Source organism: Papaver somniferum, chromosome 10, assembly GCF_003573695.1.
Source record: "Papaver somniferum cultivar HN1 chromosome 10, ASM357369v1, whole genome shotgun sequence".
Taxonomy (NCBI): domain Eukaryota; kingdom Viridiplantae; phylum Streptophyta; class Magnoliopsida; order Ranunculales; family Papaveraceae; genus Papaver; species Papaver somniferum.
This window is the reverse complement of record NC_039367.1, coordinates 91,455,865-91,483,202: the sequence shown is the minus strand read 5'-3', so window position 1 is coordinate 91,483,202 and position 27,338 is coordinate 91,455,865. Positions and strand designations below refer to the sequence as shown.

Genomic DNA, 27,338 nt, shown 5'->3' with positions numbered 1-27,338 from the left:
CGATATCCCCTTAAGAGCACAGGCATGTGACAACATGCCTTTGGATGCAGTTCCATGTATCCCTTACACATAACTTTACATGGTTATATATTTGATTTAGTGATTTACTAGTTAAGTAAGTCAAAGAAGTTTCTATTCATGCATGTCGATCAGACCCTTTCCACAGATATGTGATCGACCCATTCTCATCCTCTCATGGACCTGATATATATCAGTGACATGCATATTCATTAGGACCAACAGGGGTTATAATTGCTTTCATTATGATTTCGAGCCTAAAAAGTCAGACCGAGTCGTTAGCAACGAGAAGTTAAAAAAAATGCATTATCAAAATATGGGGTAGTTAAGTTTTCTTTTTTGTTTTTTTTGGAGAGCAATGGCAAATTGTATTAAAAACAGAGCTTCATCAAAGAAAGAGATGAAACTAAGATTACAAAAGCTTTGGGTTAGCTAATTGTTGACCAACAACCGCCTCCCAATTTGAGATTAAGGTGCTCAGAGGTAGCCCTCAAATAACTTTGAATTCAAAGACCAGTTATATAGAGTACATTTAATGGAAATGACTGGTCTTTCGGTTAGTCGTTAGCTAATTGTTACCAATAACCGCCTCCCAATTTGAGATTAAGGTGCTCAGAGGTAGCCCTCAAATAACTTTGAATTCAAAGACCAGTTATATAGAGTACATTTAATGGAAATGATAAGCTGATCAACATTCCTCCCATATCCCCTGTATAGTCGACTGTTGCGCTCATTTCATACATTCCACCAAATCGTAAAAGGTAAGATACTCCAAAGTTGTCGGATGAAACTTCTGCTCCTCTTTCTAGACCACTCCCAAACATTTCTCTTAACTGTCTCTGAGAATGCCCATTGTATCTTGAAACTGTCTAGAAAGTAATGCCATAATTTTTTTGTTTCGCTGCAGTGTAAAAACAAGTGATTCTGGGTTTCCTGTGTCGTTGAACAGAATAAGCATTGACTAGATTGTACACGTCCAGCTCTATGAAGCTTATCAAGAGTTGGTGCACCATCATGGAAAACAGTCCATATAAGAAAAGAAACTTTCAATTGTACCTTTGGATTCCATACCTGCTTGTGTGGAAAAATAAGCAATCCATCCACATCTAGTGCATCGTAGCAATTAGCGACTGAAAAATCAGTTCCATAAGCCCATTTCCTTGTATGCTCCACCGTATTGTCTTGAGAAACAACAAGATCTCCTAGTATCTGTAACGTGTCGGCCACATCGCCAACTTCTTGTTCATTTAAAGCTCTTTTGAAATTGAGATTCCACTGTCCATTCTCGGACATAATTTCATTCACAACAACATCTTTAGATCTTGATAACTTATAAATTCTTGGAAATCTTTCCTTCAAAACAATATTACCGATCCATTTATCTTTCCAGAAAGCAATTCTGCCTCCATTTTAAGCAATCAGACTAGCCCCATCCTTGACAAATTTCCTAGCCTTTAAGATTCAAGACCAAAGACTTCGACCCACAGATTTATTAGAAGAATTAGGATAAAAAGACTCATGTTTACCTCCAAACTTTTCACGAACTATTCGCCTCCAAAGCGCGTTCTTTTCCGCTCCATATCCACTTGCAATGTAAGGCCTTGTTGACAATCTTCAGTTTCTTAATACCAGTACTCCCTCTAGATTTTGGCACTGCAGCTTTAGACCATGAAACCCAACTCCGTTTCTTTTGTGTATTTGAAGAACCCCACAAGAAATTTCGTATAATCTTCTCTAGTTCTTTAACAACAGCAGCAGGAATTTGAAACATTGATAAATAATATATTGTCAAGCTTGCCAAAACACTATTTATTAAGATAAGTCTCTGACCTTTTGAAAGATACCTTCGTCTCCAAGTGGACAAGCGTTGTTGGCATTTCTGTATTATCACATCCCAAACTTCTCTACATTTGGACTTGCTTCCCAGCGGTATCCCCAGGTAATTAATAGGAAATTCATCTAGTTGACACTCAAAAGCATTAGCACAGATATCACCATTATGAGCCTCCCCAATACCAACTATTGCACTCTTCCGAAAATTCACCTTCAAACCAGCAACAAGATCAAAAACAAATAAAATATTCTTCAAATTACCTACTTGCTCCTCTGAATCATCTAAGAAAACCACTAAATCATCCGCAAATTGTAAATGATTGATGATTGTACCGTTTTCCTCCATCTGAAATCCAGAAATTAGTCCCGCTTCAGCTGCCTTTTTTATCATCAAAGATAGCTATTCCAGAACCATGATGAATAAAAAAGGTGAAATTGGGTCACCCTGTCTAATTCCTTTTTGACTTCTAAACATACTTTTTGCTTCGCCATTTATCAAAATTGAAAACCTTGCATAAGAAATGCACCATCTAATCCAGCTTCTCCAAACCAAACCAAAACCAAACCTATCCATCAACATATCTAAACAGTTCCAATTAATATCGTCAAACGCCTTTTCAAAGTCCACCTTGCACACAATGCCGGATTTATTAGCCCTTATCCCAGAGTCAATTACCTCTGCAGCAATCAAAATCCCATCGTTTATCTGTTTGCCATGCACGAATGCCCCTTGATAGTCAGAAATAATAGATGGAAGCACTACTTTCAGTCTCTCAGCTAAAAGCTTGGAAATGATTTTATAAACTCCTCCAACAAGGCTTATTGGCCTAAAATTATGTAATGAAACAACACCATTAGTTTTAGGAATGAGCTTCAATGAAGTGCAGTTCAATCTCCAATCTAAGGATGATGTTGCTTCAAATTCCTTAATCACCTTCATCAAATCCTCCTTGATTATCTCCCAATAAGCCTTAAAAAACTCCATTGTGAACCCATCAGGCCCTGGAGCTTTGTTTGTGCCAAAATGCCAAATGACATTTTTAACTTCCTCCTCCGAAATAGGTTTCTCCAAGGCAATACTATCATCTACAGAGATTGTAGGCATAATAATGTCATCAAACCAGGCCTAATAACATGATCTTCAGAGAACAGAGACGAATAAAAATTCTTGGCTTCCACTGAGATTGCATCTTTATCATAACACATTGTCTCACCTATAAGTAGGCAGTTTATGTTGCTGCAAGAATATTTGTAAGAAGAAAGTTGATGTAGATACCTTGTGTTCTTTTCTGCATCTTTGGCCCAATTCTCTTTAGCCCTTTGACCCCACTTTCTTGCAAGATTAAGAGTTAGAGAACCATGAGTCACTTTAGCATCTTCCCTAGCCACCACATCAGCATTAGATAGAATTGAACCATTCTCCTCTTGCATATCCCATGAGTGAATAACCTGCTCAATTTGGTCTATCTTAAGCTGCAAATCTCCCAATGTTTTCCTCCAAGCCTTTATGAAAAATTTTAAACCTTGTAATTTTTTTGCAAAAACAAAACTTGGCTTACCATAAAAAGTTAAATTCTGCCACCAAACTTGCAAATTAGTAAGAAATTGTGGATGATGCAATAAGTAATTGTCTAGTCTAAATGGAGCCTTAAATTTGAGACCAGAATTACAACACAGTAATAAGGGAGCATGATCCGACACTGGTCTCTTTAGCCTCAACTGCATAATTGCAGGGCACCTGATATACCAATCACCAGTAACAAGAAATCTATCCAATCTTATTAAAAGCGGTGGTTGCTGAGAATTTGTCCATGTAAACTTACCTCCGGACATTGGCAAGTCAATCAGCTCATGTCTGCTTACAAAACTTTTAAAATATTCTATTAGCAATGATCCCACCTGGATTATTCATTTCGGATTGAGCTAAGATTGCGTTAAAATCACCTCCCAACACCCAAGGGCCATCAAATAGAATCCTAATATCAGACAACTCTTGCCAACATTGTCTATAATAACCAGAATCAGAAGCAGCATATACAGAAGTAAAAACCCACTGAAAATTATCTGAAATATTGCGGAAACGAATAGTGAGGGAGAAAGCACCTATAAGATAGTCAGCCATATAAAGCACTCCATCTTTCCACATGATTATTATACCTCCTGAAGAACCCATTGAAGGTTGGACCAGAAAATTACAATTCATATTGCCCTAAAGAGATTGAATTAGTTGCTCATCCACAACTTCTTTCTTTGTCTACTGAATAGTGCACAAAGTAACATTATTTCTTCATAAAACAAAATTAAGTTCAAAATCTCCTTCACCGTAAGCATGTCTAAAACTTTGTATGGTTCTTGCTTTTTGTTATATTCATAAAAATTACGCAAGCAGTGAAAGTATCACTCTTTAAAAAACGAAACAACTGCAAAAATTGGTTTTTCACGTAATTCACTGCATGGAACGGGCCTGGTTGCACCGGTAATCGTGATATCTATAGATGTGGGTGTAACAATATCAGGTACCACGGTGACTTTAGTTTTGACTACACTAGCGAACATGCTAGATTCTACAGCCGCTCTGGGTGTACTGGTTCAATTCTAGCTCGGTTCACACGAGATAGACGCCAGTGTAGCTCCTTTCCGTGGGGGAGTATCTTCATCGCTTGTTAGGGTATATCGACCTAGCTAAATGAACTTCCCCAGCCCGTTTGTGCATTTTGTGCGTGAATTTATTAGGGGTGCACATACCCTACCCATAACCGCCAACACTATCCTACTCGTCAGTTTTTAACCGTATCATATCCTATCCACTATTTGGCGGGTAGTGTGGCGGATAAAGATTTTCTTAACCACCAGTAAACGGGTAGGGTGGAGGATATAGGCCATATCCTACCCACCCTACCTAGGGGTGCACATACCCTATCCATATCCGCCAACCCTACCCTACCCACCAGTATTTTAACCGTAACCTACCCTATCCATTATTTGGCGGATAGGGTGGCGGGTAAAATTTTTCTTAACCGCCAGTAAACGGGTAGGGTGGCGGGTATATGCCATATTCTACCCACCCTACCCGTTGTGCAGCCCTAGAATTTATCGTTAATAAATGGACCACGTACTGTTCTCGTTGTGATTTGTTCATGTTCCTGTGATACGTTTTAGTTTGTATTGTTTGTGTGATGTAATGTGTGTGACAAGATATATGTACTTGAATAAAGGCTGAGCCATTATTATAAAATTAATTATTTTAGATTTTTGTTAAAAGGGAGAGTAAAAAGAAATTCGAGGAGAGCGAAAATAACAGTCAACTCACTAACTAAATCACTTAGGGCAGTTCTTATGGACTCAACAAACTTGAAGTTTGTTGATTTTGATTCCACTATGGACTCAACAAACATGAAAAATGGATGTAACCAACCAACAAATTTGTTGGTTTGTTGAGTGAGATAGAACATGTAGCGCGCGTGATGTACGACCGGGCGATCTTGGCATCAACGCTGGCGTGTGAGCCAAAACCGTTGGCGCTTGTGGAAAAACCGCCCGTTGGTGTTTCACACGCCATCGTCTGTATTAAGATCTCCAGCGTTTGACACAAAAGCGCCAACGGCTACATCTGGAGGGCTGTAAATCCTTGTCATCCAACGGTTAGAATTTTAAGTTCTATGAATACTCTCCATTTCAACTCCAAATTCACACATCTAGTCTTCTTTATTCTTCTTCTCTGAGCTTAAAAAATTTCTTCAACTTCAACAAATTTTTCAATTCTTGAAAATATCTCGGCCCTTGTTAGTTCGGAGAGCTCCGTATACTAAAGAAGAAGATGAATCTATTTGCAGAAACTATGTTTTTATTTAGTCAGCTTGCTTCGGCAAATTATCCATGGGTGAATTTCTGGGCGGTTATTCACGAAAGGTTCTGCAGTGACACCCGTAATACGAGTCATCGTGCTATATGCGACATAGAAAATCGTTCTCATACAATTAAGAAAGAAGTAAGTGAGTTTGTAGCTTTAACCATACAAGTCAATCGATATAGGCTGAGAGGTGAAACTGATGCTGAGATGGTAACAAGATCTTTGGCTGACGTCGCTCATTGCTAGCTCTCCCATTGTTATCTTTTAGAGTCAATAATTCTCAAAGACCTGGGAATAGACCTGGGATATCCTCACTTGCCAACATATTATATAAATTCCCACAAGGGGATAAAGCTGGTTGAACAACATTAGGCGATTGGAAAGATCTCGGTCCTGCAAGCATATAAGATGTTTGTTGTTGTTGTTGTTGTGGTGGTGTAACATTGTAGCAATCATTTGGGTTGTAGGGCGAGAATGATGATGAAATGCACCTAGGATCTAGCCGAGATACTTGAGGTTGAGATACAGGCACAATTTGTGGTGAAGTATTGTGCAGTACATGTGGTGAATGACTCTGTCATACTTGTGTTTCTCCCACCACTATATTATCACTATCGTGCAATGATCTATTGCTCCTGGTGGAATCGGTAGACGGTGAACGCCCATCATCATTTACAGTTGGACTCAATCCAAACATTGTATATGTTGTGGTGGATAGCCAAACTAACCGCACAACTTGTTGGAAAAATCCAACAAGAACTAACCCACAAGAAACTAGATCTTTGGATCGACGTAAAATGAAAGATATACGATGCAAACACACATTAGAAGCAATAAGAAAAGCACGCAAGACTTAACTTGGTTCGGAAATATGCCTACATCCACCAAAACGATTACGACTTCTTCATTATTATGGAGCCACTAAATAGAGAATTACACTTAACAATTGACGAATTAATCAACAAACTATGATCCAACATAGTGTTGATCATAAACCCTAAAATAATTCTCATGAACAAAACGCTCCAATATTGCTGAATAATGTCTAACCAAACAAGATAATACTTATCTCACATAATCGAGATGATCTCTTTCTAAACGATGTAGCTTCCAACACCAACGATGATCTTCCACCATCAACGAACAAGGCGATCTTCTCTTCACTAAAATTCCACCCCAAAAGGTGGGATGGAATCCCTAGAAACCTTAGAGAACTACATTGTGTATTCTCTAACTCACCATTGAATTCCATGTCTAAACACATAGCCTAGACCTCCTTATATAGGAGTCACAAACTTGATTCCCAAGTATTAGTCTCCTTGGAAAAGGAAACTCTACCCAACTAGGAAACCTATTGTTATTTAGGTAACCTATCCAAATATGGATATCAACCTAAACTAAGAAACCTTGTGTTTCTCTACACAAAGGATTTATAGTATGTTCCAGAACTTTCCGGAACCTTCCAAAACACCGACAATTATCTAACAATCTCCACCTTGTCGATGTTTCAACAAATCTCCACCTTGGTAAAGATTTCACTAATCTGAGTCAATCTTCAAACCACGACAATCGCCTCAGCACATCAACGACGAGCAAACTAGATCAAGTATCAACTCAACCCCCAAACGACCGAAGTCAACAAATCTCGTCCAAACTTCTGCACAAGTATTTTCTTAGCAGAACAAAACTCCTTCATCTCGAAACTCCAAACTCAATTGCTTATTAAAGCAATCAAACACTGAATTGCTCTTTTCCATGAGCATATCCCCGAAACGAGTAACGAGACAATAGATTACCAAATATGTCAAGCTTCATAAAATCACTACATTAGTGAACAAACAAAACAGAGGCTCCAAAAGCTGACATACCAAACTTCCAGACTAAACCAGCAACCTCAAACCAAACGGGTTGTGACAAATTAATGTTCTCCACCAAATCTTCAGGCAAGAATGCAGTTTCGACTTCGTCGACTAAGTCAAACCGCCACACTATAAAACTAACAGGACTCAGATAGAAATGTGATTAATCACGGAGGAAAAACTTCATAACAATCATACTTTGTCTTGTGCATATCCTTTAGTCAAACTTACCCCAAAAATATGTACCAGTACGTAACTGTTCCAAACGAGATCTGATAATCATCCTTCAAAAATTGTAAAGACCCAAACACACCCAACCGTCTTCTTAACCTCAGGCAACTCTACCAGCTCCCAAGAAAATATCCAAAATTCTTTTGTGCTCACTCATTGTCTTCTTACTCTTAAGCAACCGTAATAAGTGCTTAAGTAACTATCCAAGAAAATAGTGCTAACTTCTCACGCTAAGCTGAGAACCAAAGGATGATAAAACTAAATTGTTCCAGAATAGATTTCTCAAAAGAAATCTTTGATCCCATCTTCTACCGCCTCTGTAATTATTGAAACCGAAATCTCAATATTTGTAGTAGATGAGCAAAGGAACACACTGCTCCACCCAAACCAAAACCTCTCAAAATACCATCACTGCTATAATTTAACACTCTCCACCTAGAGTTCAAAAACTAATTAAGAATTACAAGTACAACTTCTAGAATACCGAAGAAAGAACACCTTCCTCAACACTAACACCAAAACTATTTCCTCTTGCGAGAAATAAACTTGGAAACCAAAACTTTATCACTTTCAAGAAGTACTTCGCCAAATAACAGTAGATGATAAAAGGTTTACGAGATAGCACACTGAAACTTCAGGCCCAAACTTATCCAAGAAACTTGAATAACATGCACTGTGCTTTCTCCAAGTAGTATGCGATAAAATCGCTATCTACACCAAACAGTAGAATTGTACCTTAAATTATAAAGTGCCCAAACGATACCTTTTTTCTCCGAAATCGGTCTTCACCTCCAAATTGGAACGTATCAACACTAAATGACCAACCTGTTTCTCAAAACGGTCTTGCACTTCAAACTACTTCGATGATCCTTGATACACTGCCAAAATCTTCTGCCAAAACATCATCGAAACAAAGGTCACTATCTACTTAGCATCTCTCTCAGAAACAGTAAGAAAGATGCCCTAAACACCCAAATGGATGTCACTAAATGTATCATGTATACGAAACATATTGATACCCAAACCTGTACCCACGTCACTCTCCAAAGGTACACGCCCTTCGAAGCTACAACGTTCACAAAAACACAACTAAATAACCCTTTCTTCAATCATATGCCTAAGATGCATATTCCATAACTTGTGTTAACAAAATTGTTTCTCATTAAATGATAAGAAACCATAGCTCCACCACAACTGAAATCCCCGTATACGAAGTCCAAAACCTACCACGTCTCGTTAAACGATCATCATACTTCAACTTACTTGTAACCAACATGTAACAAGTACTCCAAACGAAATTAAACTCTTCGAAACTGAAACATGTTGATCCTTGATAACGGTCAACAATTCCCAAAACTAAATATTTAAAAATATCTCACCAAATCTTCACTGCCTTATGCAATTGAATCCATAACATCTTCGAGTCTAACTTCCTCTTAACATCCTTCGAATTCTTAGGTCAAAAAATTAGCAACATGATCAAACTGATGACAACCGATATCAAACTTGCATCCTCCGTACCGAAATAATGATAAGAATTTGACACACTAAAAATTGTTGCCTTTAATTCAATCAACATACAAACCGAAACTTGTATCTCAGCCAAAATGCTCTTGCTTTCTCAAAAGGTGATTTGCGAAGCAAATACACCCAAACGAAAACAACTTGGTCTTCCAAAATAGTCCACAAGAGCCTCATGCGAAACGAAGTAAAAAATACAATAAACTAACCAAATTACGGTTACACGTATACTTACTTGGAGCTATGCGGAACGCATAGGGTTATATGCTTCAAGAAGTATAACGTCAAATCCTTCGATGTAGAGCACTACCAAAAACGAATGTGGAATATCAAAGTATCCCATTCTTCCGAAACACTCTAACTTTCTTTATACACAAAATTGATAACATCAAACCCTTCAAATCCAAATGCTTGATAACATCAACCTATGCATCTTCAAATATTTGACAACTTCAAATCCTTCGTACTTGAATACTTGAAAACATCAAATCCTTTGAAACCAAAAAATTCGGATATCCGCAGAAAACCGAAACATCCGACGTCTAACTTCGATCCTCTCCACGCTCACCGCACCACTTGTTGTGGTGGATAGCCAAACTAACTTCACCACTTGTTGGGAAAATCCAACAAGAACTAACCTACAAGAAACTATATCTTTGGATCGACGTAGAATGAAAGATATACGATGCAAATACACATTAGAAGCAATAAGTAAAGCACGCAAGACTTAACGTGGTTCGACAATATGCCTACATCCACCAAAACGGTTACGACTTCTTCATTATTATGGAGCCACTAAATAGAGAATTACACTTAACAATTGACGAGTCAATCAACAAACTATGATCCAACATAGTGTTGATCATAAACCCTAAAATAATTCTCATGAACAAAACGCTCCAATATTGCTGAATAATGTCTAACCAAACAAGATAATACTTATCTCACATAATCGAGATGATCTCCATCTAAACGATGTATCTTCCAACACCAACGATGATCTTCCACCATCAACGAACAAGGCGATCTTCTCTTCACTAAAATTCCACCCCAAGAGGTGGGATGTAATCCCTAGAAACCTTAGAGAACTACATTGTGTATTCTCTAACTCACCATTGAATTCCATGTCTAAACACATAGCCTAGATCTCCTTATATAGGAGTCACAAACTTGATTCCCAAGTATTAGTCTCCTTAGAAAAGGAAACTCTACCCAACTAGGAAACCTATTGTTATTTAGGTAACCTATCCAAATATGGAAATCAACCTAAACTAGGAAACCTTGTGTTTCTCTACACAAAGGATTTCTAGTATGTTCCAGAACTTTCCGGAACCTTCCAAAACACCGACAATTATCTAACAGTATCCTCATGCCATTTCCGACACACATTCAAGTGTATAGCTTCCATTTTCCGGTTCACCCAACACAAATCGTTCAGTTGGCTCCGCAACTCTTCGTTACTGGCAGTCACATTCTAGTAAGGATAATCATGTTCCATAACTTGAGAAACAACAGGGATCGTGGTTGGATCACCTTGTGAAGTAATACTTGGCATCTCCCAACGAATTTCGGGCATATTTGAGATGATGAAGAACTTGCACCCGTGGTGGGGTAAGTCATACAACATGGCTCTTTTGGAGGTGGCTGGCTAGGAACGATATTTGCATCACGGGAAAGGCGTGATAACCTGGGAAATCAAACCCATAGATGTGCATGTTGTGTGTCCCAATTACAGGATTCGCAATAGACTTGTACCAGTTGACATACTATGCTTCACCAATATCCTTCTTTGTATTTAGTTCATACCTCTCCCAATTGGTTCTTCTCAGCCGATCAAAATCTGATCCATAGGTTTGCATCTATTGTGGAGGTTAATTGCAATTGCATTTATACCTTGTATTTGGTACCGTAGTCTTTCTCCTAGGTACCAAACCCCTCTTTATGTTTCTGGAGTGTAAAAAACAACTATACGCAGAGAATAATCAAGAATACGTTGTCCATCATTAACACCATACTGAGGAAAATCAATGTAAGGGTGAACAACTACGTTGTTGTGGCTTCAAATCATCTGATAAAACCTCTGAACAAAACTGGAACCCGAGACGTCGCTGCCAGTGTCCTTCGCTAAGTTGGTCGAGATGTACATGTCTGTTGTAGTATTTCGATTGCGGTAAATAAGGATTCGTTGCTCGGACTTGAAAAGATTTTTAAAACAAAAATATATACAAAATTTGTCACAGGATCAAGAGATACTAGGACTCAGGATTCCACCAATTCTTATACTCATGCGAATCAACTATTATTTCTAGACAATTATAGCTTATAATGATAACAAATATCGACTCTTTTCTTTGCGAAAAATAGATTTTGTAAAGTATTAGATGTAAATCATAAGCATGATGCATCAAGAGTCTCATGGACTAAGCATACATCATCAGATAAAATCACAAATAATCAAGAAAAATCATAAATCAAACTCATAATAGTGCAAATAGTCATAAAAGAATTAAATAAAATTACTCATGCATAAAGAATGGTTTCCTCTATCATCCCAGTATTGGGGTTTATCTACTCATAATAATCATGTTCTCAAAATACATACTTGATGCTCAAAATATGATTAAAAGAGTGAAAAATATAATACAGTGAAACTACGACCCTCTTTAAGCGTCCATAAAAGAACGATACTTTAGCGCTGCTGTTGATTAACGACGCTGGTTTGCTGCTGTTGAATAACGACGCAAGTTTGCTGCTGCTAGCACTGTTGAAGAACGACGTCCCTGGAGGGTCCGTTCTTCGTCTTCTTCTTCCTCCTCGAGCAGCAGCAGGAAGCTTTCCTTCAGCTTCCTGTTCTTCGTCTTCCAGCCTCTCTGCTGCGTCTCTGTGGTCTCTAAACTTCCCCAAACTTCTTGATAATCCCTTTATCTCACTTCTCTATAACTCTTATATATTTCACAGCTCAAAGAAATCCCGATAGAATCTCCTTTTTCTTTCTTCCAAAGACTCGGAAAATATTTCTCATCTGCTGTTCTTCACGCGACTTTCTGTCGAATCTGTATTGTTCAAAACTGCTCCGAACTATTCGTAGATAGTCACGGATCCAATCAGAGTATATTCTTTCCTGTTTTATCTCCACAATCTAGCCCAAGTCAATCCCCTGAAAATCTTCCAGCGAAGCTCCGAGCATGTTGCGTCTCTGTTTCGTGAACTTGAGATAAAATCTCTCTTTATTAACTCAACCAAGCCCACAACTTCTCCTGCACGATCAGACCAAGCCCAACCCAACTTGGTCCGATGAAATTCAAGAGGAAATCACGTCCAAAACCATTGAGAGAAATTTGCAGTCTTAATATAGTTTTCCCGCCATTTCCATCTTTGAAAATAAAGAAGGTGACCTCCCCCTATCCAACAGTGAAGTCCCCTTAGCAATTTGGGTGGAAACATCATTTTTAGGGTGTAAATAGCAATGGGGTCCCCTTATCCAACCGAGGGGTGCCTTTAGCAATTCTTCTGGGATATTTTCCGCACTTTTTCGGGGTTCCTCCGGGACATTTCTAGGGTACTTCCGACACACTTCTGGGACGCTTCCGGGATACTTCCGGGTGCCTTTAGTAATTTTCTCCCACGCGCGTAAATACCGCTTTTTGAGCCAATTTCTCCGCACATGTTTATTTCTCCAAAAATACCTACAAATACATAAAACACCATAATAAGTACAAAAATGGGTACTAACATTATACAAAATCGAGATGAAAATAGACACATAAATACGTCTATCAATGTCCAACATTGGAAATTTAAGGGTGCCGTCTTTAAGGATTAGTTTACCAACACGGAAGTAGGTATACCACACTCCATAATTTTAGTATTTTGACTTAATCTACATTTGTTCATAAAAATTATTTAAATTTAAAAATAATAATTTTGATATTTACCTCTATGATGTCCCAGAAACCAGTGAAATTAGGCATACCCATGGAGGCTTGATCCATCCCACAGTACAATTCTGCTAAATTGCAGATCCCCAGTCATAATCTGGTGCTTTGTCAAGATCTTATAATGCTTGAAGCCAACCAACACGAGCAACATAAGTTGAGTTTGAAAAGAATGTCTGACCCAGTACCCATAACATAAACACCCTTTCGGGTTCATGATAGTCATTTACATCTTCTGGGTTTTTGCTTTGGTAAGGAAAGACTTCAATGCTGAACATTTAATCCCACCTCATTTCAATTATTTATAATATTCACGTATTTCGGATTCCATAAACGAGGGAAAAAGCGTCTCTCATTTACTATGTGATATCCATTCGTCTTGGTTGAATGGTGTCGGCTCTCCCACTCCACTTTGGATCTCACAAATGAAATACAAATCAACGGGCGTAATTCCTATTACAAGTATAATATCAACTACGATTAATTCTTTTGATTATTTAATAATTATTTAAAAAATATAATTTAAGTTAAGTTATAAACAAGCTTACCAATTTCAAAATACATAAAATGGAATGTGTGCGTCGTCGGCCACCACCTTTCTAGCACTGTTATCGTAATTCTATTATTGTGTCTTCTAGGCTTCACACTATAAAGCGCACGCCAGAGATATCTGTCAACCCTTTCTCAGACTCGAGGGGGTAGAACTTCATAAACAGCCTTTAAGTCTGAAAATATACCTCTCATTCTTTAATAACCTTCAGACCGATCTTGATGCCTCGACACATGACCTTGGACTAATGATGGAGCAGCAACGACACTTGACGAAGCAAACTCTGCTTCCCGATTTTGAGAAAAATCTACACCTGTGGCAAGCCGCGGTTCCGGTTCATTTCTTCGATCTCTTCTCTTCTTTACACTATTGACCGCTTTTCTTAAAATGTTGCTCATATTGTATCAAAAAAATTTGATTTAGAAGAAGAAAATAGTATTGGTGTGACTGAAAATGAATTCAGTTGAAGGAATTTATAGTTTTGAAAACTTTTGAGAATATGGATGTTGGAAAATCAATCATTGGCGTTTTTGTTCCTCACGCCCGCGTTGATATGACCAACGGCAACGTTTTTGTCTTGAGCGCCAACGTGTCTTCTTCCAACGCCGCGTTTAGCCTATACCCGCCAGCGTCTGTCCCTAGCACGGGCGCTTGATGATCAACCGCGGAGTGCTATTCCCACAGTGGAGAAACCTGTTTGGACATCCACCTGGCTCAACAAAAAAATTCATTTGAACATTACCATAGGAATTGCCCTTCTTAGTAAATCAAAATTTAACGCGGTCGGGAATATCCCACACATATTCCTTTCGCATGCTCAACCCAACCCTAGCTAACCCAATAGCTTCCTATTTCGTCTTATTCATTCAACCCATGGAACAAAAAATTACGTAAACACCATCAACATGCCGCCGCCTCCTTCGAGTCCTTCCTAGGTCATGCTTCCGCATGAAAATGATTTATACTCCCTCCATAATTGACAGTGACCCATCTCCTTCAAATTTATACCAACTCACATTAGATTCTTTTTTATATTATAAAAAATAAATGAATCAAGATAGGCTATTATCTTCTCTTTTGATTTTGATACCTAATTGATGAGCATAAAAAATAATATTATTTCAATTTACACAGTTAATGAAATTTGTTGTTACGTTATCAATTAAATCGATGGGGATGACTATGATATACATACCCATGTCATCTCGCCGAGAAATGGTGATCGATTTCCATAAGACTATGGGATTGAGAATAATCAATTGTTCCGACACAGTAGTACAATGAAGATCATATCACGAAGAAAAATACTTTTTTTTCCCCAGAGTTAGGTTAACAATGTGATTGAGGTGTGAGCATGGGAAGGGAACCTGTGAGGGGTATTCTCGATCGAGTTAAATTTTGATGTGCTAAGTGGCTTAGTTAGTGAATCGATTATGATTTTCGTTCTCTTCGGATTTTTTTTTGCTCTCCCTTTGACAAAATCTTAAATTATGCGTTATCTTTTTCGGTCACAAAGGGGAGCGATGGAGCCATCCCTTCTATTTGATGGGATCGAGAAAAATTTCTTTCGAGATTTTATCAATCTTGTTCCATGAAAAACAAAGATTTCAAATCGTACCATCCAAATTTGTCCCATTAAAAGATCTAATTTCAGAAAATTCAACCAAATTTAAGATAAAAAAATAAATCACCATCTTAAAATCATTTTAGTCAGACCCGTTTAATGGGAGAATTGCGAGGACTCAAGTCACTTAACATGTATGTTCTCGTCGTGATCCATTACATCAACTGCATATTAAACTACCCATGATATCTCGACTCATCGTTTTACGTCCCAAAACATACACCATTGAAAAACAAGAATAAAAAGAATAAAATCCTGGTTGGTCATTTTTCATTTATCTGCTAGAAATTGGGTACCAGAGGATGATTTAGGGAACAGAAAAAAAGGTTGTATCACTGACTCAAGGCCTTGTGATTTTTTCAGTAAATATTTCGAGAAATTCTCTTTTTTCCCCAAAGTTTTATTTATTTTTTATAACTTATCAGGATCAGAACCCAGAAATTGGTTGGAAATCTCGCTACAAGCTGAGATCCAACCCCTTTTTGAATAACCACGCCAATCCTATGGAAAAGAAAATTGCCAACTCGAACATTAGCATCATGACTAGCCATGAAATTAGGCAGCGTCTTTAGAAACTCAATGGTCTCGTTGCTAATTCACCGAGGGTAGTAAAATCCAATGTACCAAAACTATAACCTTGAGCACTGCACTTTTCAAGATACTTAGATTGCTTGCGACCAACAACACCACTTATGGCTTGGCCTAGACTAAAAGAACGAACCCTACCCACGGTAAGGGGGAGACTCTTGTAACATCCAAACACGTGTCACGATCATTATCCCAATTATAAATCATGATGTCCGCAGGTATCAAAGCCGTGCCATTATTCGCAAGAAAGTCGTGCTATTATAAACCAATATTTCGATCTTTCTCTTATAATTTGTTCGATTTTCATTTTTATCTGTATTCATTAAGTTTTTCTCATTCTGAGAAAGTTTTGATTCATCGTTAATTTTCTTGCATTTTGTGTTTCTTTTTTTGTCTACAGTCTAGACTTATACATCCGTTGATTGATTATTACATTCCAAGAATTTGTTTATTACATTTTATTTCTCTCAAATTACATTCTGAAACCTTCAGGGAATTTTGTGTTATGAACAAATAGTTTAATCTCCTTCATCTTTATGTAAATTACAGAGTAATGATAGAAAAGATGATATTCAATCTCAAGAAATGCGTAAGTTACTAACTATTATGTTCTTCTAGTTCTGGTACTACTCAAGCTATGAACATTGATTGTACATGCAGTTCTAATATTTATGGTTTTCTTTTTTTCTATAATCAGTTCAATCGAAGACGGTCCAAGTGAAAGTTCAATTGATTAGGGAGTGCTTGTTTGGGATCTTCAACTTCAGATGCAATACGATTAAAATGGTCTCACGAACACCTTTGGAAAGCTGAACTTGTAAGAATGGATGCAACGAGACTTTTTATGTTGTTTGATATTGGATTGCAAATTTTGGAATAATTGTTCAATCTTCTTTTATAGGATGTGTCGATTGAAAACACGATCCACTTTAAGTTCATACTCAAAGATCCAGATACAAGAGTGGTTAAATGGAAAACTGACTCTAGCAGGGTTTTTCAGATAAAGGAAACTAATAAAAACGAACGTTGTTTTTGAATACTGGTACTTCAGAGAGATTCAGATGATCAGTGAAGAAGAGCCACTTGCTAACTCAAGCACATCAGAGGATGTAATAGTAGGTAATTCAAATACATATGACACGATCTAATTCATGTACAATAGAAGCCTTGTCCAATTCAAATACAAAGGAATCCGTCCTCGCTTGTCCATCAATAGTTTTGAGAAAATGAGCCATCCAGAAGAACGAACTGATATATGAGATGATGTGACTGGTACTGCTAGTAGCTTTGCTACTGAGAAGAAATCAACAAGCTTGAGAGATGAGGATACCTTGTCTGAACGTGAAACGGAGCCCGTTCATGTACGCGTTACCAATAATATATGTCAATGAAGTCCTTCTTCAACTGCTCAAGAGCAGCAACAATGTCAGTAGCCGAGAACAAAAATAACACTAGTGACATTGAAGTTGAAACTGAAGATTACAACGAATCTAAGATAATAATTCTTAACTTTTTTGTTTAAATAATCTGTAGCGCCTCCTAAGCTAGGAACCGACTAATCCAAGAAATTAATTAAATATAGAGACATTAAGAATCTAAATCATATATTTAAACATTCAATTAAGAAATGCGATACTAAACTTAACCCAAAACTAACCCGCTCTGAAACATATGAGTACAAGAAGTCCTCTCAAATGATAAATATACAATAGTCATTTGGTTTACAGATAAAATATACAACATAATAAACATAACAGAAGTAATCTAACAAATAGACTGAACTCCCCGAAGCTTTCGCTGCGCAACTCTGACCTGTCTCTGAAACTGAAAGTGGGAATGGGTGAGCACAACATCCCTAAAATGGGTGCCCAGCAGGAATAACATTTAACTTTAAGGAAATCATGAGCAAGATTTGGAAAACAATTCATGTTTTCCCAAACATCAAAGTGACTAAGTCACTGGAAATGCACAAACAATGTATCTGGACAAACTCCTTCTTCAAACAATATATATTTGTGATGCCGGGTTTTTCCGCACCTACATAGCTATATTGATGCCGGGTTGTTCCACACCTAATAAGCATAAAAGCTGAATTCATGTAGATATAAATGAAGGAGCGTATCCTATATACCACACGTGGAAATTCTCATTTCCCATAACAATTCATATTGACAACAAAACATTATAGGTCCTTTCCAATTCATGGAAAGATTCAAAAAATCAACAGAATAAAAAATAATACAAACTAAACAATGCATGAAATGCACACTGACAATGCATGAGTTTGTTAAACATAGAATTTTGTAAAAGAAACAACAATGGTTTCAAAAGAGTTAAAAGTATTTCCACCTCTTTTGATGACAAACCACGCCTACCTCGAGATCCACGATCCACTGGTTCGTCCTTTGAATAGATCGTTGTTAATATAGACTAATTGTTAATCGCACAAGAAGTCTAAGAATCTAGCCAAAAAGAGACACAAGGCTCATTTAAGATTCTACATCTTTTATTTATCTATCTTTAGCATAGCTAAGGTTTACAAATTGAATTGGGTTGGTTCTATAGTCCGTTAGATATGTCTTATGACTATCTACAAATTTGTAGAAGGAAGCAAAAGCTAATTCAGACCACAAAGGTCCAAAACATGTTTCTTAATAAAACTGGCTTTAAGCCCAAGTTCACTAAACATGCCCACTAAGCTAAGGCCCAGTCCAGTTGGATCAACAAACGGTCACTAACTGTCAATCTAAAAGTCAACGAGTCTCTAACAGTCAACGTCTAAGGTCAGGTCAGCAGTCAAGGTCAGAGTCAAACAGGAATCGGTCAACCGAGTCAAGTCGGGTCAAGACAGGGAAATCGGTGAATCTATACCGATTCAACTCAGTCAGAAATCTGAGTCATCTAATAACCCGATGTTATTCAATTGATCAATAAACAAACTTTCATTCTATACAATTCTATAGTTTCAATACAACTGTAATTCAAGCTTTACCTGCAACTGCAGCTCTAAGCTTTTACAAGAGAGGTTCAACTCCACAAACACTCATCAAGCCTTCATTCCTATAACTCAGACATATAACATTATCTCCACAAATTCATCACCACTCTGACTCTTCCTACATCTTACAACATCATCACTACAACTCAGTGCCACTATCATCCCTTAAACCATAAACAATTATTCAATCTTAATAACTCAATAAACTGCAATCACTTACATAGACAACCACTTCTATTTTAGTTATGCAGTAACAACTCTAGCATCTACCAACTCCTCTGCAAAACAGGGTAACCTCAGCTATATATCCAACCAACCACCAACACACACTTCCTAACCATATAATATCAAACTCGAATCACTTCTGCCAATCCATTCAAACAACAATCATGTCATATCCATTCTTAAGGCAACATCCTAGACATTCATCTAAAGCTCCATATTCATACATCCACATATCTCATTCCCTTTTTCATTTCAAGTTCTAACTTCAAGAATCATCACATAAGTCTAACAAAGAAGATGAATAATCCTACTAAACTGTTACAGGAAATAATTACCTTGATTAATCTTGCTTCAGCAATTAGAATCCACCCTTCTTCCCTTGGCTCAATTCAACTAATCATCACAGCAAACCTTACCATCACCACCGGTTCTATACTTATACCTCAGGTCTCATGCAACTTCAATCATCTCCAGCACCGCCACTAATCTTCTTTAATCTTGAATTACTCTTTATTGCTTCCATCCATTCAGCATCAACAACTTCTATATACTCTTCTCATGTAACTGAAATCACCAGCAAACCCTAATTCTCGATTCACCTCCAACAGAACCCCAAGACATCCAATTAACCCCAATTAACCCCAATTCATCCGACTATACTTCAATCAAGAGCAAACCCATTATTAATTTAATCCACTTTATATTAATTTCGTCTTCTAATTATTCCTTAAACTTTTTACAAAACCCTAACTTTATAATTCTTCTCCGAGAACTGAAAAATCAGATGATAAACTTCTTCCTTGATATCAACTCATAATACCCATCACAAACTGCTTAGCTTCATCCTCAATATAACCTAAATCCTCAACTAAAATCATCACTCAGAAACCATAGTCTTCTTCTCTAACTCGCCTCTTCTCTCGAATCTGAATCAACTAGTGATAACATCACCATCACCAACATCTTCTCTATGATCTCAGAACCTAATATCATCAATTAATTTCATCCCTCAAATCTTTTAGAATCGCCAGAAAAAGAACTGAAGAAGAAGAAGAAATAAGAGAAGAAGAAAGAGAAAAAAGAATGAAGAAGAAGATAAGAAGAAAGAAAGAAAAGAACGAGTTAATCTTCTCGATCCGGTCTAGATAAGACCAAAGGAAGTTTATGGAACACCCATTGAATTGATAAGGGGAGTCCCAGACTGTCTAATGGCAAACAGACTATTGTGCCCTTCTCACTATTCCGATGATTCCTTCTTCTTCAGGTATCCGAATGACACGTTCGAGTAGCCTATTTCGCATAAATTTTCGATATCTATTCAATGATACTGGTTCGTATCTAGATCGTTGTTAGATTAATTTCTATTAATTAAAATTTATATTAACTAATCGAGTGATTATCGGCTAAGGCGTGTCTTGACTAGTCTAATAGCGTTGACGAGCTTGAGGGTCCATATATAATCAGTATAAGAATTTCATAGTTAACATTACTATTTTTGTTCTACATATTCTTTTTTCTAATATATTTTACATCTTTATCGTATCTGTTAGAGCATCGCTCGGTTGAACCCACCAAGCGTTGGTATGTCAAGTTTGGTTGTCATATTTTAGTGCACCAAAACTCATTTAAAGAGTCGCTTGATTATTTACTAGAGTCAAATTCGTATAGGTCATGAGACATTACAAGTATTACGTGAATACTTGAAGATTGTGAAGAAGTAAGGAGCTACAACGACGACATCATCCTTTCACTTGAGGTTAGTAATATTTGACTTGAACTGTTTCATTCCCTGACGTATCTTTCAAGTCGTGCATATTGAAAACATAACTGCGAAGCTATGAATGATTATACTCTAGTTAGACGTAGTATTAAGGAATACAATACGAAGTATAACGCTTATCTTTTGGACTTTGTATATAAGACATCAACATAATCGTTTGAATGCTATTGTGATTATGTATGGGTATGAGGTGAAGATTTCATCCTAGGAAACAATGTTTTACATTCGTTTAAAAGAAGTACATTCATAAACTTGTTTTGTGAATCGAAAGGGAAATCACTAGACTTATTGGTATTTGTTATTCATTGCATATATTTTGAATTACCATTATGTGTGTTTAGTATAACCGTTCATGAATTGCTTGTGTTCTTGGTAAAACTATTCACAAGGACTGACTTTTGTATTGGTATGACTTTTATTAGTGAAACCTATCTTAAGTAATCACCTGAGATGGTATGATCGATTTGTTGTAATTGGTATGACCTACTCTAGGCAAAGGGGAACCGATCCTAGTAAGAGGTACAACCGATCACAAAAGGGGAATCGATCTTTGTAAGAGGTACAACAAGTTTCTAGTTATTGGGAACCGATCTTATGAACATGTGCAACATGTTTTTAGTTATTGGGAACCGATCCTATGGACATGTGCAACAAATACAAGTTAGATACCATATATATATATATGTGGGAACCGATCCTAGTACCTAGTCAACCAAGTTTTGGTAACTAGCGTGACTAATTCTAGTACCCACATCGAGGTAGAACCGAAACTTGTTTTGGTAGAACTGTGAAACCCATGTTTGGTGATTTAATAGGATAATGGCAAAACGATTCCAAGATTGTAAGTATGAAAAAGGACTTACAAAGTAAAGATGTCGATATACTTTGAACATGTGCAGTAAAGCTTATATTTTATTGTTCAAAGATATTCCTTAATAGCTAAAGGAGAACCCCGGATCGAAATAAATTGAGAATCTTTTAATTAAGGTTTTTAGTTTTATATGCTTTTAATTTCCAACAACTAAAATGCATATCTTTAGAAAATAAAAATTGGTAATGTGCATTTACTAAGTGGAGATTTTCTAATGAGATTTTCAGTCAATATTTGGACAAAGCATTTCTAGAAATTATGGAAACCGAATATGGAAATATATTGCATATCTTGAGAATATTTTTGGTTTTGAAAATTCCTTGGTGCCCAAACTTCCTTGGTCTATAAATATCAAAGTTTGCATTTCGAGCAAACTAATCCTCAAAGCCAACAAAACTACCTAGTTGTGTTGTTACTGGTGGAGCCGCCTATTCGGAAAGGAAAGTAACCTAATTAGGCGAAATCTCTTACGGTCGCTCAGTTTAAAGACTTCTTTGGGATTGAGAAGCTCTATTAGTACCGTTGGTGGGAAACTAGATAATTGCGATTTATTATTAGTTTTCGATTGATTTGATTGACTAACGGTTGTTGAAATTTGATTGCACCTAGTTTGTTTATGCTTGAGAATCTTCTCTTCTGATATAAGATTCACTCAAACTAGATCGAAGTTTCGACGGGGATCTTTAGACTGTTTGTAGATCTAAAGACGTCTTGTGATAATCCATTGTTAACAGACTTCATTCTGTGTATGATTGATCACAAGAGATTCAAGTTGATTGTGTGCAGGTGTTTATTGAAGATCTAAGAAAATTTGAAGACGTAGAAGATTTCTGATTTGGGTTCATAATCTTTGGTGTGCACAATACTTGTTTCGGCTGGAAAAGGATCCAACTATAATCGGTTTATCTTTGTGATATATTTGATTGATTAGTTGAGTAGATCGGCATCAATACAATTCTTTGTGATTCAAAGTATTGATTGAAAAATCTTAACAATTACTTTGGTAATTGTTGATAAGATAGATCTAAGGACCCGAAAAAGGAGTTTATTGGGATAAAGGGAAGAGCCTTTTGTCAAACTCATGTCACTTGATTGAAAAGAGTTGTTACCAAACAGATTTGTTGTTCCTTTACTGTTTGGAATACGAACCAAAGGAATTGTTCCAAGTGCGTGCCTTATTAACAAGTTGGAGGCACAAGGATACAGACGGAACTAGGTGAACTATAGGTTTAGTTGCTTGGTCTCAACTATACGAAGTTGGTTTAGATTTTTTATAGCGGCTTAATCCCGAGAGTATTCAATTATGGACAAGGTCCCGGGATTTTTCTGCATTTGTGGTTTCCTCGTTAACATAATCTTGTCGTGTCTTTTACTTTTCTATTTCCGCAATTATAATTGTTTTTATTATAATTAGAAGTAAAATACACAAACGTTAATTCCTATTTACTTGATAGCAATCCTATTGTGTTTGGTTAAGTCCGAACCTATTATCAAGTAAACATACTTCGTTGTTTTATTGTCTCGATCTTGTATCCATAGTCAATCACGCAAGTTATCTTGTTATCGTATTGTCTCGATCTCGTATCCATAGATAATCACACGAAGTGTGAATCGATTAGTTGTATTGTCTCGACTCTGTCCATAGACAATCACTTTCGGAGAAAGAACTTATAGATGGAAAAGTTTTATATTGAGGTATATTTGGGTACCCTCGTCTTTTCAATTGGTATCAGAGCAGGCAAACACAAAAAGATCTAACAATCTGTGTTTGGTGCGATCCAACCTATAAGATATGAGTCAAAATAAGAAAAGCAAAGCTAAACTTGTGAAGAACTCAGTTAACGTATGTCAAGATAATGAGAATAATATCTTAGAAAAGGTCAATGGAAATTGGTCTCCTGTGTTTTCTCGAAAATCAAAGAAAAAGTCTATGACTAATAACTTGATTGCGAATCAGGTTCCTGATCAGGAAAAAATGAATCCGAAACTTAAACATATTTTGGATTCGACTGCAATCTCTAGTGAAAAATCGCCTGAAAAGAGATTAAATTCACTAGACTGCCAAGTTCTGGTTTTCGTAAAATGTTAGAAAGATTCTTCAAACATGTTGAAAGCTATGCGAAAGGTAAAAACCATTGACAGTCTAGACGATGTCCTAGAACATGTTGTTCAATTAAATGTAAGAATTTGTGAAGGAAAGCGAGAATCACTCAGTCTTTAAAATAATCTGGCAGATTATCTGGAACAAAAATTGGCTTTATGCAACGAAGTTCATCAACAAACTATAGAGTGTGAAATTCTTACACAATCGCTGGAGCACTCACAAATAAGGAATAAGATCCTTATTGAAGATCTTCTTACAGAGACATGTCGAAAAGTATATCTATACAAGTGTTTAGAAAAATATTTCCAACAAGGAATGGATACATTAAGAGGACATATAGAATGTCTTGAACTCAAGACATCAACACTCTGTCGGATGGAAGATCTAGACCACACAGGGTCAAGTTCAAAGAACGTACCATCCTGGTCACAAGATGTAATCAAGGATATAACATCTCGCAATATTCCTAATGAAGAGGATGGGTTCGAAACCACACAAGGGATCATGATAATGTCCCTAAAAGTAAGAAGGAAGAAATCCCTCGAAAGGCATTCGGTGAGGAAGGTCCTCACTCCAACGCTTAATTGCATTGGAATGTGCATCCCTACAATGCCCAATCTTCTGATGCAAGGAAGCACACATATCTGGGCTATCTGTATCCTGTCAACAATCTCTTATTCAACATAGAGAATTTACACAATCTACCTGAAGATGTTTAAATCTGGGGATAATTGGCCTTTGGTACTCGGGTTATGACCAACACTAGTCTTTGGTCTAACATTTGTCCAACGTTAGGGCTTGGTACTTGGACTGGACGTTGACCAGAGTTGACCGGTGAAATCTTTGACTTCTGTTTCATAATTACAAAACAATAAAAATAAAAATAATTACTTAACATCGTTTCATGACTGTTACAATATTGAAGAAGAACACTGATTTCGTGTTCTTCCCCAAATTAAACATCCTTCCCTTTCAGTTGAATCAAATGCCCACATAGAGAAGTTATCTAAATAGAGGGAAATCATCTGTAGATATCAAAAATATACATAAATCATAAGTTCGTATTTCAACTTAAAGCCTGCAACAATAGCAACCCCATATAAACAGAACTTCATGAATTTGCAGAGAAGAACAACAACCCAATTACAAACCAAAAAAAAACCATCTTCATATTACAACCCATCTTTTGATTGTTCTGCAGGAAATAGAATGTAGACATCATAAACACATTACAAATCCAGAAAAACCCAAAATATTTCACTTTCTAAAACTAACCAGTTAACCCTAGTTTCATCCCCAACCTCAAAATTTACCTCTTATACCGAAATTGGATGCACTGAAAACCCTAAAATTCCTTCAAACCTACGAATCTTCTTTTTAGAACTTCATGAGTCACAATACCGAAAATCAGAGCTCAAAATCAAGATGAAATCAAAACTTTAAGGCAGGCAATTAATGGGTTCAAGGGTTACAATTTAGGGTTTAGAGAGACAGATCGAAGAAAATGAATTCGAGATTTAATCACCGATGAATTTAATCTGAAACTTAATTTCAATCTGAAAACTTTAGGGTAGACTATTAATTCAATCTGAAATTTCTAGTCTTTAATCACAGAGAAAAAAGAAAAGGAGAGAGGGAAATTTATTTGGTGTCGACATGGGATTTAATGAAAGAAAGGAGATGAAGATGGCTTTGAGATTTGTGGTTTCTGTGTGTGTGTAGATTCTAGCCGCAAATCTGTACGAAGGAGACGCAAATAGGGTTTTTGTTCGTGTGAGAGATGAAATCTTAGCCGCAAATCTCTTAGGTGTCTGGAGGTCCACGTGTTTGATGGGTTGAGGACACAGTTAGACATTGTTACGAAAGATAAACATTTTTTGGTAATTACGTATTAATTAACCGGAAGTTTTGACACGTCATGACTTAACATGGTCAACTCTGGTCAACGTTCAGTCCAGGTACCAAGCCCTAACGTTGGACAAATGTTAGACCAAAGACTAGTGTTGGTCATAACCCGAGTACCAAAGGACAATTATCCCTTAAATCTGTCTTTCTGTGTAGAAAAGCTGTCTTACAAACAACTTGTGTAAACATGATAAGTTTCCTTATCTAAAGCAGTTTTAGATATGTGATCTAAAAGGTTGTTTCTTTCTAAAGAATCTTTGTGATTGTCTAACATATTAGATGCGAAAATCTTTTCAAATCTGGTCAGAAATATTTATTTAAGGCTGACTCCTATGTTTGGAATGTGTTAAATGTTTGTCGAATATATGAACTCATATTATTTGAGAACCTATGGTAACATGATGTATCCTCAAACCAGATTTCAAGCAAATCTCCTGAAATCCTTGAGTGGAATGACTTTTAAGGAAACTATTCATCTTGATGATAAAAGGAAGATGTGACTTATCTCCTTGTCCAAAACAGTTTGGATGCTAAGATTGATATTAGCAATCTATGATAAGTCCTCCTCAGTGCTATTGATACACATCATAGACAGGCAGCATTACTAAGAACTATTATCCGTAACCAAAGGAAGCTGATTAAACTTGGAATCGGTAATATGAAGTATGCTCGGAATATTAATCGAAAGGTTAATGCTTTAGTCTGTGAACATAATCAAGGCACTGTGTGCAGAATCCGAGATATCAGTCGAGATGTTGTTGAAGAAGATCCTGAAAAATTTGAGAAAATTGAAGATGATCTTTGAAAAATCTGTTGAAAAATAGACATTAGTTTTTTGATTATTTCAACAAAGTCTATTATGAATAAAACTATCTTATTATGAATAAAATTATTGGTTTATAATTTTTCTTGTGATAGTTTTTCGTTTACATAGCATGTACTTGAATACTTTACCTTATTGCTATGTATGATTATGGGATGTTTGATTTCGGTTTTCTGACCTTAATATTCGATCTCATATGATATGAACCTGTTTGAGCATAGCTCGGTTGAACCCACCAAGCGTTGGTAAGTCAAGTTTGGTTGTCATATTTTAGTGAACCAAAAATCATTTAAAGAGTCGCTTGATTATGTACTAGAGTCAACTTCGTATAGGTTAGCTGGAAAGTATTAGGATATGAGACATTACAAGTATTGCGAAGACTTTAAGAAGTGAAGAAGTAAAGAGCTACAATGATAACATCATCCTTCCACTTGAGGTTAGTGATATTTGACTTGAACTGTTTCATTCCCTAACGTATCTTTCAAGTCGTGCATATTAAAAACATAACTGCGGAGCATGAATAATCACACTCTAGTTAGACGTAGTATTAAGGAATACAATACGAAGACATCGACATAATCGTTTGAAAGCTACTGTGATTATGTATGGGTATGAGGTGAATA

The 27,338-nt window shown here is 36.7% G+C and overlaps 2 long non-coding RNA genes across 2 annotated transcripts; one reads left to right on the top strand and one right to left on the bottom strand.

Moving 5' to 3' along the window:
- Window positions 1-16,525: 16,525 nt before the first annotated feature.
- LOC113319586 lies at window positions 16,526-17,409 on the top strand. Its single transcript, XR_003345662.1, has 3 exons — window positions 16,526-16,598; window positions 16,707-16,826; window positions 16,911-17,409. It is a non-coding gene; the product is annotated as an uncharacterized LOC113319586 (long non-coding RNA).
- A 7,426-nt stretch (window positions 17,410-24,835) lies between these two features.
- On the bottom strand, window positions 24,836-25,710 carry LOC113318943. Its single transcript, XR_003344967.1, has 2 exons — window positions 25,301-25,710; window positions 24,836-25,182 (listed from the first exon to the last, which is right to left on the bottom strand). It is a non-coding gene; the product is annotated as an uncharacterized LOC113318943 (long non-coding RNA).
- Between the last annotated feature and the right edge of the window lie 1,628 nt (window positions 25,711-27,338).